This window comes from Thalassophryne amazonica, chromosome 2, assembly GCF_902500255.1.
Source record: "Thalassophryne amazonica chromosome 2, fThaAma1.1, whole genome shotgun sequence".
Classification (NCBI taxonomy): Eukaryota; Metazoa; Chordata; class Actinopteri; order Batrachoidiformes; family Batrachoididae; genus Thalassophryne; species Thalassophryne amazonica.
The window spans coordinates 103,826,585-103,841,939 of NC_047104.1; the positions used below are offsets into that span (position 1 = coordinate 103,826,585).

General features: G+C 41.8%; 1 long non-coding RNA gene across 1 annotated transcript; it reads left to right on the plus strand.

The window, feature by feature from the left end:
* The first annotated feature begins 9,772 nt into the window (after positions 1 to 9,772).
* LOC117528426 lies at positions 9,773 to 15,030 on the plus strand. Its single transcript, XR_004565768.1, has 3 exons — positions 9,773 to 10,193; positions 11,747 to 11,833; positions 14,794 to 15,030. It is a non-coding gene; the product is annotated as an uncharacterized LOC117528426 (long non-coding RNA).
* The last annotated feature ends 325 nt before the right edge of the window (positions 15,031 to 15,355 follow it).

Consider the following 15,355-nt stretch of genomic DNA (forward strand, 5'->3'; position numbering starts at 1 on the left):
TCAGGCAACAGAAAACCAATGAAGTATTTTAGCTATTTGAATTAATTTTCCTGGTAAAATGCAGAGTCTCCTCTGGTTCTTGCTAATTAAAAGTGCTGCATTTTCTGTATTATGTCCTTGTAAATGTTGAAAATGATTATAATTCTTCAAATTTATTTTCTTAATTAAATAATCAATGAAATATGGCAGATTAAGTAATAATGGAAGTAATGGTAGCACTTTACAGTAGGGGTACTTTAATTCATGCAGTGGTATACAAAAAATGAATGTTTGGTGAAAGATAGAATGCAAGAAAGACGGAATTCCATCTTCCTTGGTGAAAGATGGAATGTTCCATTCAATGAGGTGAATGAAAAAACATTCATTATTTCTTTAACATAATGGTTAAGAAATAGATCCTTGTCATTTTGCAGCTAGAGTACTGACGGGGACTAGAAGGAGAGAGCATATCTCACCCATATTGGCCTCTCTTCATTGGCTTCCTGTTAATTCTAGAATAGAATTTAAAATTCTTCTTCTTACTTATAAGGTTTTGAATAATCAGGTCCCATCTTATCTTAGGGACCTCGTAGTACCATATCACCCCAATAGAGCGCTTCGCTCTCAGACTGCAGGCTTACTTGTAGTTCCTAGGGTTTGTAAGAGTAGAATGGAGGCAGAGCCTTCAGCTTTCAGGCTCCTCTCCTGTGGAACCAGCTCCCAATTCAGATCAGGGAGACAGACACCCTCTCTACTTTTAAGATTAGGCTTAAAACTTTCCTTTTTGCTAAAGCTTATAGTTAGGGCTGGATCAGGTGACCCTGAACCATCCCTTAGTTATGCTGCTATAGACGTAGACTGCTGGGGGGTTCCCATGATGCACTGTTTCTTTCTCTTTTTGCTCTGTATGCACCACTCTGCATTTAATCATTAGTGATCGATCTCTGCTCCCCTCCACAGCATGTCTTTTTCCTGGTTCTCTCCCTCAGCCCCAACCAGTCCCAGCAGAAGACTGCCCCTCCCTGAGCCTGGTTCTGCTGGAGGTTTCTTTCTGTTAAAAGGGAGATTTTCCTTCCCACTGTAGCCAAGTGCTTGCTCACAGGGGGTCCTTTTGACTGTTGGGGTTTTACATAATTATTGTATGACCTTGCCTTACAATATAAAGCGCCTTGGGGCAACTATTTGTTGTGATTTGGCGCTATATAAAAAAATTGATTGATTGATTGATTGATTTGATATTTTATTAATTTATAAACAAGAGAAAGGGACTTGCATTTTGGTGTGCGTCACTGGTCCTTTGATGTCAACAGGTTGCAAACAACACAAATTTTAAACAGCAGTCCAATCCAATCCAAAATTGTTCTCAGTCAACTTGCAAAAACAGCCAGATAGTTCAAAAACAATCCTGACGATGTAGTCCGTAGTTGATGCTGTGCATCGTGTCTAGACTTCTGTCTGCTTTCCTCAGTCCAGAAAAAAATCGCAACAGAAATGTGTGTTCATCTGACAGCAGTTCCATTTCACCTAGAGACGTCCCAGAAAATACTGCAAATGGCTCCAGATGGCTTACAGCGTACTGATCGTCGTTGCTGCTAGTGTGACCGCGTGCGGTGGTCACAGCGTGCAATAGCACAAATCGTATAGTACCAAATTTGCACGCTAAATACCACTATTGCACAGTAATGGAACACAATGGCAAATGGTACCAATAATCCATGACATGTGACATACAACCCACCAATCAAATGAGAAGGATCTATTCATCTGTTATGTAATAACGTTTCTGTGTAGGCTCTCAGTTGTCCAGGTGGTTTCCATATTAGAGAAGCTTGAATCTTCGACTGGACTGGGTTGCTTGACGCGAGGACGTTTCGCTTCAAATCGCAGAAGCTTCCTCAGCTAAAATTTTGCTCTGGTAGTCTGACTTCTGTCTTGACTCTTGTAAACAGAAGCCACAAACGCTGAAGTTTTAAACCCAACCAGACAACTCCCACCGAGAGGCCGACCGCTATAGGCTGGTGACTAAACAATAGCTCTAAATAGCACCTATTGTGCTCCAGCAAGCACCCTCCCAGTGACAGGGCAGCTGTCCCTCCTAACGACTTCTGTCCCATCATTTAAACTCCAGTGTTTGTGGCTTCTGTTTACAAGAGTCAAGACAGAAGTCAGACTACCAGAGCAAGAATTTTAGCTGAGGAAGCTTCTGCGATTTGAAGCGAAACGTCCTCGCGTCAAGCAACCCAGTCCAGTCGAAGATTCAAGCTTCTCTAATAAAGTTATGTAATAACCATTAACTAACAGTGAATTGAGATTAAACTGTGTTTTGTAATCCTTTATTAAGGGTGATTATGTTAACAAAGGTAATAATGTATACATTATTTAATAGTAAGTCCCTTCGGCTGCTCCCTTGTTTGCACTCGGGGTTGCCACAGCAAATCCAAGGTGGATCTGCATGTTGAATTGGCACAAGTTTTACGCCGGATGCCATTCCTGACACAACTCCACATTACATGGAGAAATGTGGCAGGGGTTGGATTTGAACCCGGAACCTTCTGGACTGAAACCAAGTGCATTAACCACTTGGCCACCACCCCTGCTATACATTATTTAATAATTTACAAAAAATTAACACATTAATAGTTGATTACTAAACTCTGTTAATACTTACTTTGCTGTTAGTTAATGCTTTTTACTGATTTAACTAATACAGACACCATTAAAAATACTAAACACTGTCAATGCTTACGCCCTGATCGTCATTGCTGATAGTGTGAGTGTGTGGTGGTGGTCACAGCGTGCAATAGCACAAATTGTATAGTACCAAATTTGCACGCTAAATGCCACTATTGCACAGTAAGTGGAACACAATAGCAAATGGTACCAATAATCCATGACATGTCACATACAACCCACCAATCAAATGAGAAGGATCTATTCATCTGTTATGTAATAACCATTAACTAACAGTGAATTGAGATTAAACTGTGTTTAGTAATCCTTTATTAAGGGTGATTATGTTAACAAAGGTAATAATGTATACATTATTTAATAATTTACAAAAAAATGAACACATTAATAATTGATTACTAAACTCTGTTAATACTTACTTTGCTGTTAGTTAATGCTTTTTACTGATTTAACTAATACAGACATGATTAAAATTAATTACTAAACACTGTCAGTGCTTACTTCACTGTTAGCTAATACACTCAACAAAAATATAAACGCAACACTTTTGGTTTTGCTCCCATTTTGTATGAGATGAACTCAAAGATCTAAAACTTTTTCCACATACACAATATCACCATTTCCCTCAAATATTGTTCACAAACCAGTCTAAATCTGTGATAGTGAGCACTTCTCCTTTGCTGAGATAATCCATCCCACCTCACAGGTGTGCCATATCAAGATGCTGATTAGACACCATGATTAGTGCACAGGTGTGCCTTAGACTGTCCACAATAAAAGGCCACTCTGAAAGGTGCAGTTTTATCACACAGCACAATGCCACAGATGTCGCAAGATTTGAGGGAGCGTGCATTTGGCATGCTGACAGCAGGAATGTCAACCAGAGCTGTTGCTCGTGTATTGAATGTTAATTTCTCTACCATAAGCTGTCTCCAAAGGCGTTTCAGAGAATTTGGCAGTACATCCAACCAGCCTCACAACCGCAGACCACGTGTAACCACACCAGCCCAGGACCTCCACATCCAGCATGTTCACATCCAAGATCGTCTGAGACCAGCCACTCGGACAGCTGCTGAAACAATCGGTTTGCATAACCAAAGAATTTCTGCACAAACTGTCAGAAACTGTCTCAGGGAAGCTCATCTGCATGCTCGTCGTCCTCATCGGGGTCTCGACCTGACTCCAGTTCGTCGTCGTAACCGACTTGAGTGGGCAAATGCTCACATTCGCTGGCATTTGGCACGTTGGAGAGGTGTTCTCTTCACGGATGAATCCCGGTTCACACTGTCCAGGGCAGATGGCAGACAGCGTGTGTGGCATCATGTGGGTGAATGGTTTTCTGATGTCAATGTTGTGGATCGAGTGGCCCATGGTGGTGGTGGGGTTATGGTATGGGCAGGCGTCTGTTATGGACGAAGAACACAGGTGCATTTTTTAATGGCATTTTGAATGCACAGAGATACCGTGACGAGATCCTGAGGCCCATTGTTGTGCCATACATCCAAGAATATCACTTCATGTTGCAGCAGGATAATGCACGGCCCCATGTTGCAAGGATCTGTACACAATTCTTGGAAGCTGAAAATGTCCCAGTTCTTGCATGGCCGGCATACTCACCGGACATGTCACCCATTGAGCATGTTTGGGATGCTCTGGACCGGCGTATACGACAGCGTGTACCAGTTCTTGCCAATATCCAGCAACTTCGCACAGCCATTGAAGAGGAGTGGACCAACATTCCACAGGCCACAATTGACAACCTGATCAACTCTATGCGAAGGAGATGTGTTGCACTGCATGAGGCAAATAGTGGTCACACCAGATACTGACTGGTATCCCCCCCCCAATAAAACAAAACTGCACCTTTCAGAGTGGCCTTTTATTGTGGACAGTCTAAGGCACACCTGTGCAATAATCATGGTGTCTAATCAGCATCTTGATATGGCACACCTGTGAGGTGGGATGGATTATCTCAGCAAAGGAGAAGTGCTCACTATCACAGATTTAGACTGGTTTGTGAACAATATTTGAGGGAAATGGTGATATTGTGTATGTGGAAAAAGTTTTAGATCTTTGAGTTCATCTCATACAAAATGGGAGCAAAACCAAAGTGTTGCGTTTATATTTTTGTGAGTGTACTTATTGCTATATTAGCTAACATACAGTATATGCCATTGATAAATGATTACTTAACACCATTAACCCTCATTGCTATGTAATGCTTATTACTGCATTAACTAACATAGACACCATTAATAAATAAATAGTTACTAAACACTGTTAATCCTTACTTCACTGTTATGTAATGCTTATTACTGCATTAACTAATGGCCCGGTCACACGGCATACAATCCTGAATGAAGGGAAAAAGTAAAAAACTCACAAATCGTTGAGAAAAGGTGGACAGACGAGCTTTATCACCGAATAGCTTGCAAATCAAGAGCACAAAAGGGATCTCCATGCTTTAAACGAAGCAGTGTGTGTCTGCATCTTGCTCTGCTTTCCAGGACTCGGCGCTGGGATGGAGCTCATAGTGCCTGAGTCCTGGAGAAACTACAAACAGAAGCATGTAAACCGACCCACTGTGGAGATCTGTGCGCACGTCAGTGGATCCATCTGCTCTGGTTGCTCATCCAGAACAAATCAGAATCAGAATCACAATCCTCACTCTCTGGTTCGGACTCTGACGACACGCTGCGTGCTCCGTGTTGCTCCAATTGAAAAAAACAAAAACTGAAGCGCTAAACATTCATAAGACGCCTCATTTTTACAAAAAAAAAAAACAAAAAAAACACCACACTAACCACACACTAAATACAACCCAATTCCAATGAAGTTGGAACATTGTGTGAAATGTAAATAAAAACAGAATACAATTCTTTGCAAATCCTCTTCAACCTATATTCATTTGAATACACCACAAAGACAAGATATTTAATGTTCAAACTGAAAAACGTTATTTTTTGTGCAGATATTTGCTCATTTTGAAATGGATGCCTGCAACAAAAAAGCTGGGACAGTAGTATGTTTACCACTGTGTTACATCACCTTTCCTTCTAACAACACTCAGTAAGTGTTTGGGAACTGAGGACACTAATTGTGAGTGTCATGATTGGCTATAAAAGGAACATCCCCAAAAGGCTCAGCCGTTCACAAGCAAAGATGGGGCGAGGATCACCACTTTGTGAACAACTGCATAAAAAAAACTCCCAACAGTTTAAGAACAATGTTTCTTAACGTTCAATTGCAAGGAATTTAGAGATTCCATCATCTACAGTCCATAATATAATCAGAAGATTCAGATAATCTGGAGAACTTTCCACACGTAAGCGGCAAGGCCGAAAACCAACATTGAATGCCGTGACCTTCGATCCCTCAGGCGGCACTACATTAAAAACCGACATCATTGTGTAAAGGATCTTACCGCATGGTCCCAGGAACACTTCAGAAAACCATTGTCAGTTAGCACAGTTTGTCGCTACATCTACAAGTGCAAGTTAACAACATCCAGAAATGCGCCTGCCTTCTCTGGGCCTGAGCTCATTTGAAATGGACAGACGCAAAGTGGAAAAGTGTGCTGTGGTCTGATGAGTCCACATTTCAAATTGTTTTTGGAAATCATGGACGTCGTGTCCTCCAGACAAAAGAGGAAAAAGACCATCCAGATTGTTACCAGTGCAAAGTTTAAAAACCAGCATCTGTGATGATATGGGGGTCTTAGTGCCCATGGCATGGACAGCTTACACATCTGTGATGGCAACATCAATGCTGAAAGGTCCATCCAGGTTTTGGAGCAACACATGCTGCCATCCAAGCAATGTCTTTTTCAGGGACGTCCCTACTTATTTCAGCAAGACAATGCCAAGCCACATTCTGCACGTTACAACAGTGTGGCTTCATAGTAAAAGTGTGCAGGTACTAGAGTGGCCTCCAGACCTGTCGCCCATTGAAAATGTGTGGCACATTATGAAGCGCAAAATCCGACAAAGGAGACCCCAGACTGTTGAACAACTGAAGTCGTACATCAAGCAAGAATGGGAAAGAATTCCACACAAAGCTTCAACAATTAGTGTCCTCAGTTCCAAAATGCATATTGAGTGTTGTTAGAAGGAAAGGTGATGTAACACAGTGGTAAACATACATGCTTATTACTCTATTAACTAACAGGCATATTAATAAATGTTTACTAAACACCATTAATGCTTATTACTACATTAACTTACATAGACACCATTAATAAATGGTTGCTAAACTCTATTAATGCTTACTTAACTGTTATGTAATGCTTATTACTGCATTAACTAACAGATTCCATTAATAAATGTTTATTAAACACCGTTAACGCTTACTTCGCTGATAGCTAATGCTTACTGCTGCATTAGCTATATACACCAGTGGTAAATGATTGCTACACCGTTAATGCCTATTTCACTCTTATTTAATGCTTATTACAGCATTAAGTAACATAGACACCATTAATAAATGGTAACTTAACACCGGTTAATGCATACTTCTGTTATGTAATGCTTATTACTGCATTAACTAACATAGACGCCATTAATAATTGATTACTAAACACCGCCAAAGCTTACTTCACTGTTAGCTGTGTTTTCATTTCAAACCATGGTTACAGCCCAGATCCTCTCTGACCACTTGTGTTTTTGCCATTACTTTGATTTCTTTCATTTTTTTATCTTCGGTTTTTGTGATCCTATACTGTCCTATTTTGCATCCCTGTGTGAACTCTGTACATACCGTGGACCTGGTGTTTGAGGTTTTTCAATTATTGCATTGCATAGACTTGCTTAACTTTACACCAGGTTTTTGAGAGTCTATGACACAAATTATTTCTGGTGCTAGATGAAGGCACGAGTTCTGCATCCAACCACACCTCAATTTTAGACAAACATGGCCACATGAGCACAAATAGAGTTTTTATTTAAAGAACATGGGCCCTCAGCATGAAAATCACAACTGCGTTGGGTGGAAGCTAACAACACTAGTGCTGTGCGGTGCTGTGACACTTTGCACCGGGTGGCAGACAGGGCTGTCATTGTCACAAGCTGTTCATACAGATGTGAAAACCAAAAGCAGGCAATTGTCCAACCTGTTTGATCATCTCAAAAGTTGATTTCACAGATTCACGGCTTGCAGTTCCATCCTCGTCTTGTAGGTTGTAATATAGAAACTGTTTGTCTCTTCTTGAAGCACAAACACAAGAGACCAGTAAAAAGAGCAACATTAATGCAAAATCAAACAGAATGCGGGAAAAAAAGGAAAACCACAAAACATGCTTGAGTTGTGATTCTTAGTAAGGGCCCTGTCCCACTGCTGTTTAGGAGGATTTGCGCATGGAATGCGCACAAAAGTGGCCCACATCCGCCAAACAACCGCGATAACCGTGTAACATTCCTCTGAGTCGGCCGCCATCTGAACACGTCCGGGATCATCCGCAGAGGCACGTATGTCCGCAGCCAGGATGTTTGAGCAGCTCAAAAATCCTGCCGCGGATGACATCCGCATCAGGGCCCTGTCCGACTGCCGTTTAGGAGGATTCGCGCATGAAATGAGGAGACAAAAGCTGAGCGTCCACAACAAAGGTGGGCGGAAATGACAGATGTCCCGGGGTCGATCAGCGAATACATGAGGAGGAAAAGCGCATATAACAGGGAACAGAAGCGAAAGCGACCGCGGAGGCGCCCACATGAGGGGCACAGCGGCCGTGATGCACTCCCGTTCACTCTCGGCTCCCGAGTCCCGTTCACGCGCGCGCATGTAAGCAATAATAATAATAATAAAAAAAGACCCTCAGCTGCCCGCTGTGGTACTGCTCCTCGCTCTTCCCCCCAAAACTCTGTCATAATTGTGTTTATAAACCAGTCACCATTTGTTTTATTATACATCTGTGTAGTTAATTAATAAAATATTCTCCACAGACGAACTCGCTCGCGCGCACGTAGAAAAAACCTCCTCTCCCCTGCTATGGTGCTGCTGCTCGCTCCAAAAACTCTCTCACAATTGTGAAATAAAGGACAAAAGAGACATACGTCTGCATGCGCGACATACCATTTGCGACCGTGATGTGGCCGTGCTGGGCACGCGTCATATCTGTTTTGCACGCTGTCCCGGTCCGCCGCCAAGCCGCGCCAACCCTCGGTTGCGGATATCAGCGGATGACAGGAGATATGCGGCGCGTTGGTTGTGTATGTCCTGCATATGTCTTCAGTATGTGTTCAGGCACTGATGCGGATCTCATCTGCAGCAGGATTTTTGAGCTGCTCAAAAATCCTGCTGCGGACATGCGTGCCTCTGCGGATGATCACGGACGTGTTCAGATGGCCGACTCATACAGGACTGTTACATGGTTATCGCGGTTGTTTGGCGGATGTGGGCCACTTTTGTGCGCATTCCATCCACAAATCCTCCTAAACGCCAGTGGGACAGGGCCCTATGTCTCTTTTGTCCTTTATTTCACAATTATGAGAGAGTTTTTGGAGCGAGCGGCAGCACCACAGCAGGGAGAGGATTTTTTTTTTACGTGCGCGCGAGAGCGAGTTCGTCTGTGGAGAATATTTTAGTAATTAACTACACAGATGTATAACAACACAAATGGTGACTGGTTTATAAACACAATTATGACAGAGTTTTGGGGGGAAGAGCGAAGCAGTACCACAGCAGGCTACAGAGTTTCATTTTTTATTATTATTATTGCTTACAATCTCGCGCGTGAACGGGACTCGGGAGCCGAGAGTGAACAGGAGTGCATCACGGCCGCTGTGCCCCTCATGTGGGCCTCCGCGGTCGCCTTCGCTTCTGTTCCCTGACCCACCCCGGGACATCTGTCATTTCCGCCCACCTTTGTTGCGGACGCTCAGCTTTTGTCTCCTCATTTCATGCGCGAATCCTCCTACACGGCAGTGGGACAGGGCCCTAAGGTGCCACTTGCGTATTTTTTCCGGACACCCTCTTTCAGCTCAGTTTCCAAACTTTTCTGGAGCAATGACAGATTAATATAATTTGGTGATTTCATCAATAATTCACACCACCAATGTTTTAAAAAACAAAGGTTTTTAAAGTCACAAACTGCACTCATATTTCTTTGTTTGCTGTGATTTTGATCTGAGCCACCAGACATTTGATATAATACTGTAAATACTGTGGGAGTGAGCCATTGCTGGTGTGGCTGTGAGTGTCGAGCCAAACCATACATTCTTCCTTAACCTGATTCTTTGCTCAAATGAATTCTGCCTATAAATCTGCTTAATTCTTCCTTCCTTGTGTCTTCAGAGTACAACTCTTTGAACAGCTTGGTTTCAGAGGCTTTCATCCGCTTCTTCTTGGAGACGATTGGCCATTACTCCCTGTTCATCACTCAGAATGAGCGCGGAGAGCGCATTTTCCAAAGGGAGGCCTTCCGCAAGTCTGTGGCTTCGAAGAGTATCCGACGCTTCCTGGGTGTTTCATGGAGTCTCAGATGTTTGCAGGGTTCATTCAAGACCGGGAGTTGAGGAAGACCCGGGCCAAAGGTAGTCTGTTCACTTTTTCTTGAACTTTCTCTTTGTTGCTTATAAAACTTCAACGGGTGTGATGAAAAGGCTGCATGTCAGCAGCTTCCCACCCTGTGCAGCACAGTGTTTACTAGCACTGACCTCTGGTGGAAGAAAGTAGTTATGTGGGAACTACACATTTTCTCACTGCCATGTGAATTAGTCCATGAGCCAAGAAAGTTTTTGGTTCCACCTAAAGTAACAAAACAACACTTGTAATCTAGTCTCAGTATACAGTGGCCTACACAAAAAAAAGAAATTGTTTGGACCATCTGCTGTACTGAGTCATAAAATTTGACAAAATACATCATATGTCAAAGGATCATTGGATGCTGTCCTTGTTTGCCCTTTACTTTGGTAACCAAGCATTCAAATGAGGTCTACTTTTAATCTGCATACTTTTTTCCCAAACCTGGATAAAATTTGAGAATTTTTGGCCCCTGTACAAACTGAAATTACTGTTTATTACAGTTTTTGTTGTTTTATTCCATACATTCAGGTACTTAAATGTTTGGACACTGACAGTTTTTGTACTTTTGCCTGTGTACACCACCACAATGGAGATGAAATGAAACAAAAAAGATGTGCTTTGAGTGCAGACTTTCAACTTTAAGTCAAACGGTTTAACAGAAATATCACATTAACCATTTAAGAATTACAGCTGTTTTACATAGAGTCCATCATCCTTTCACAGGCATAATTCAATGGACAAACTGATTCTAAGGATTAATATAGAAGTCACTAAGAGGTCAAGCAGTTGCTTCAAAAACAGAAAGTTTCTGGTAATGTGGAGTTGCGTCAGGAAGGGCATCCTCCATAAAAAAACAACCCACTACTACTACCAACAATAACAACAACAGAAAGTTGTGCCAAATCAACATGCAGATCCATATCAGAGCTACTGTGGTGACCCTGAATGAAAAAAGGAACATCCAAGAGGACATACGAATGTAAAAGTCAGGGGATAGACACATGAACTTTCCAAGTCAATGGATGTCTTGGATTTTTTTTACATCAATCATTACAAGGAACTAGTGTTTCTGGTATGTCTGCGGTAAGCAGTTCACAAAATCTGAGTGACTGTGCAAGAAGGAGATGCGTGAGGCCTCAGTAGATGTGATAAGACAAAAAATAGCACAACTTTTGTTTGTTTTATCATCAAATCATAATCAAATTTTATCATCATTATAGCTTCGTGGTTTAGTGGCGCAGAGAAGAATTTTCATAAACAAACACACACGTGTGCACATGATTGGTGCATTTTTAAATTTTGATCCCTGTGTCATCCATAATTGACCTCTCGCTAGCTTTAGCTACAGGTTTGAGAAGATTTTCCTATGCGTTCTTTGTGTTCACCGTTGGTATATTGAGGCTGGATTGTAAGTTTTGTCTTTCCACCTAATGTAAGATCAAGTCAACTTTGGAGGCCAGTGTACTAAAGGTGTTCCAATGCAGGTTACTTGTAACATCCTGCAATCCAGAGATTTTTCCTTTTTCCATTTTTTCTTTAATATATTTTTATTGTTATACAGGGCTGTTTGAGCAGAGGGTGGATCAGTATCTGGAGGAGCTGCCAGACACCGAACAGAGCGGAGTCAACAAGTTCCTTAAAGGCCTTGGTGAGCTGAACAATAGAATGATAAAGTGGATTTTAGATCTCACTTTAGCATATCTGCATGTATCGATTTTTTATTTTATTTTAAAATTGTCAGATTAAAACAGAATAAAGCAGAGATTCGAAAACTAGCATCAGAATGACCCTCACTGGAATTCATGTCCATTTATAGCATCAAATCACAATAAAGCTGCTTTACGGCACTTCACACAAGTAAGGTCTAACCTTACCAACCCCCCATGAGAAAGCACACAGGCGACAGTGGTAAGAGAAAACGTCCCTCTGGTGATAATGAGGAAGAAACCTCAAGCAGACCAGACTCAGAGGGGTGACCAACTGCTTAGGCCATTCTAACAGTTACAAGGGTTTTACAATATTTTACTAAACTGAAGAAACAGGAAGCATAAGAAACAGAATATAGCTACAAAAACAGAGTGCATTACTGAGGTGAACATGCAGTCAATGGCGCTACAGGCAGAGCGTCGTGATATAAGTCTGGCACCCTGGTGTACAGGGCCACCATCCATCCATTGCCATCAGTTAGACTTTAGTAAAAGCTGTCTTTATGTAAGACTGCATTCCAAAAGCAGACTGCAGTGGCTCAGAAAGGTTATCCTTAACAAAGTGGTCCACGTGCTGCCATTTCAACTTCAGCCAGGGCATCTCGTGGTCAGTCCAGCACCCTGGGGTGCATAGCCGTCATTCGCAGCAGGTCTCATCAGTGCCTTGGACAGAGAGAAACTGAGGAGAATCACCAACAGTAAATCGACAGGGCAGAAGAGAGAATACTAAGTAAGGTGATCGCTGGCAGCTAGCCCTGAGTTTCACTAACAGACCCAGACATTTGATGAAGTGAGGCTGAGACCTGTTCCGTTGCTAATAAGATGAATTACAAGGATAGGAAGCACTGTGCAATCCTCAACTTGTGAAGGCTTCTTGGTCTCGAGATATGAGTTCTACAGAACATTCCCTTGTTTCTCATTCCTCCAAACCTACTCATCCCCCACAGTTATGGTGGATGAGGGTTAGGTCCTGACAGACACCTCTGCTGGACTGTCAGGTTTGGCCAGCTACTTTGTCCAGTTGTATACGGCAATCTTCCTGCTGGGATGTTAGATACATCCAGTGGAAGGGTTCTTGTGGCTGATTCTCCAGTCAGCTGTGAACCACCAAATGTTGGTGTGATCCCAAAAGCTGTGAAACTGCTGATGGCAGGGAAAGATCCAGGAAACTGCGGCATTGGAACTGAGCTCCTCCATGTGGGTGGTAATATATTCCTGGCATTATCAATCATTGTTTTTTGATCTGGGAGAAGGGTATAATTCCTACAAACTGGGAGAAAGGGCTATTTGTCCCACGGTGGAAAGGAAAAGATTATCACCTGGATTCCAATAGTTTATAGGGGTGTTACACTGCTCTCTATGCTAGGAAAGGTCCTTACGATGATTATTCTTAACATTATCTGAGTCCAGCTACTTACCACTCAACAACTGGAACAATCTGGCTTCACACTTAAGAAGTTGATGCTCAACCACAATCTAGCTCTGCAAGTGCTAATTGAACTCAAGTGTGAATGTCAGCAGTGCTTCTTTTCATCCTTTGTTGATATTTGCAGTGCATTTGATTTGTTTGGCCAAGTTGTTCATCGGGACGTCCTGAGAATTCACAGAATACCGCAAAACTTGCTAGACACAATAACCATCTTATCAGTGGGTACTGTGATGCTTTATGGAGCAGGGGCAGGATCTCTGAAATTTTCCTTATGAAAACGGGTATTCGGATGCGTTCTGGCTCATACATGGTTTAATGTTTGCATGGGCTCATGTTGAGTAAGACTGTGGAAACCAGCAGCTTAGGTGTCTTTTTTGGCTTGGAAAGATTTAATGACCTTGATTTTGATTTTGTGATCTTTGCGGAAGCAATGGATACCTTGATTTTAGGACCTGAGAAGATATGATTGTCTGGGTTTGCATTTTTCCTGGATCAAGTTTAAGATCCAGATTTTAAATGACATTCTGGTCTTGGGTATCCATATGCAACAAAAGTGTTGAACTTGGAGATATATTCACTTATCTCAGTATTGACATTCATGACTGGGTTCTCAGCCTTTGAGATAAAGCATGGAAGGCACGAGGTCACTGGACAGAAGTGATGCTGATAACCTTGCAAGAGAACGAAGGTCCAAGACTTTGGGCTCTGGTTGTGAGACATTGATGCTGCCAGTGACCTAAGGTGACAACTGGATATCTTTGGTACTTTTTCTTTGGAGGATGCTTTGGTACCACTGGAATGACGTAGTGTCAAACAAAACAGTTACTTTTGGTGACTAAGAGGAGGAGTGTCACTTAAATTATACAGGAACATCAAATACAACAGTTTGGCCATATTGCCCCCTTTTTTTGTGGCTATAATGCAGCACACAGTGGCTGGAGAAGGCCAAAGGGATGTCCACGTATCACTTGGCTGGTTTACTTTTGAGTTTTTGAGAGGTGCGGATGGACAAGTTGTCTGCCTGGGTGGTTGCCATCCAGGGTAAAAATGAGATTCTGGAGTGTGGTGTATGAGGTGATATGCAGCATGCTCCAGGACCTGACCTGACCTGATGAGGTAATGGATATGAAGTGGAAGCAGTGGGAAGGAAGGAAGTGACAGACAAGGAATGCTGAAATAATAGGATAACTTGCATTTTAAAATAAAACCAGAGGGCAGAAGAGTGTGACACATCTGCTGAGAAAGCAGTAAGTAATATTACAAAATCCACGTATCACAGAAGTTCTCAAGACAGAAGTAGTAGTAAAGGTAGTAAAGCGTACAGATGATAACATATAGATTTTGTCTGCAAATGGTCCCAACCTCATATAGTCTGACCATCTGCAAAATTTGATATCCAGATTTAAAACTCTTTGTATTAATGTAATTTTATGTTTGGCACATATGATTTATTGTTTGTTTTTACTTTTTCAGGAAGCAAAATGAGGTTTCTTCACAAGAAGAACTGAGTGGAATTTTGATTCCTGTACTCAGTAAAAGCTGAGGACCTGATGTCCCATGTGTCTCTGCATCATGATGAGCTTGCTCCTTTCAGTCAGGTTTTTGTATGAATGTGTAAATATCTGATTGTAAGGTGGCTGTAGTACTCTCCCAGGTATGTCTATAGTACCATATGAAATAGTGTTAAGAGGGTGGGAGTGAGCCATAGAGTAACCATGATGTTCAGGTGTGTGTGAAGAGTCTTAACAGAATGTGTATGATTGTATGTGACAGGATGTGGGCATAGATGTACAGTTCTTTTTTTTTTTTTTTTTTTTTAAAGATTTTACATTATTTTACATCGTCTGTTTAAGGAGTTTGAACCTACAATGAAGAAGATGATTGTAATTGTTCATAGTCTTTTGCAATCTTTTGTTATGGAGTGCTAATTAAAAATGCTTCAAACACCTAAGTGTACAGTATTGAGTTTACTAATAATATATAGTTAAAAGATTTTAAGTATTTATGTTGTATGATTTATACTTGTCTGTTAACA